A 789-nucleotide genomic window follows, 5' to 3' on the forward strand; every position below is an offset into this window, starting at 1 on the left:
TCCACCTCGTGAGAGGACTCTAAGGGAAATGGCTGCACCTGATTTCACCTATGAAAGCTTGTGCATCCAATACCCTGATGAGGATGTCCCATATGTTCTTAAAACTGGACTGATTCATTTGCTTCCAAAGTTTCATGGCCTTGCAGGTGAAGACCCGCACAAACATTTGAAAGAATTTCACATTGTCTGCTCCACCATGAAACCCCCAGATGTCCAAGAGGATCACATATTTCTGAAGGCTTTTCCTCATTCATTAGAGGGAGTGGCAAAGGACTGGCTGTATTACCTTGCTCCAAGGTCCATCACGAGCTGGGATGACCTTAAGAGAGTATTCTTAGAACAATTTTTCCCTGCTTCCAGGACCACAGCCATCAGGAAGGATATCTCAGGTATTAGACAACTCAGTGGAGAGAGCCTGTATGAGTACTGGGAGAGATTTAAGAAACTATGTGCCAGTTGCCCCCACCATCAGATTTCAGAACAGCTTCTTCTCCAATATTTTTATGAAGGACTCAGTAATATGGAGAGAAGTATGATAGATGCTGCCAGTGGTGGAGCCCTTGGAGACATGACCCCTGCTGAAGCCAGAAATTTAATTGAGAAGATGGCCTCCAACTCCCAGCAGTTTAGCGCCTGAAATGATGCCATAGTCATTAGAGGAGTGCATGAGGTAGCTACAAACCCATCTGCATCATCTGAAACTAAGAAGCTTGAAGGCAAACTGGATGCGTTGGTCAACTTGGTAACCCAGCTGGCCTTGAATCAGAAATCTGTACCTGTCGCAAGGGT

At 45.6% G+C, this 789-nt stretch overlaps 1 non-coding gene across 1 annotated transcript; it reads right to left on the minus strand.

The window, feature by feature from the left end:
- Window positions 1-367: 367 nt before the first annotated feature.
- LOC114391348 lies at window positions 368-474 on the minus strand. The gene has a single exon (XR_003662138.1). It is a non-coding gene; the product is annotated as a small nucleolar RNA R71 (small nucleolar RNA).
- Window positions 475-789: the final 315 nt, after the last annotated feature.

The sequence above is a fragment of the Glycine soja genome, chromosome 16 (assembly GCF_004193775.1).
Source record: "Glycine soja cultivar W05 chromosome 16, ASM419377v2, whole genome shotgun sequence".
NCBI classification, from domain to species: domain Eukaryota; kingdom Viridiplantae; phylum Streptophyta; class Magnoliopsida; order Fabales; family Fabaceae; genus Glycine; species Glycine soja.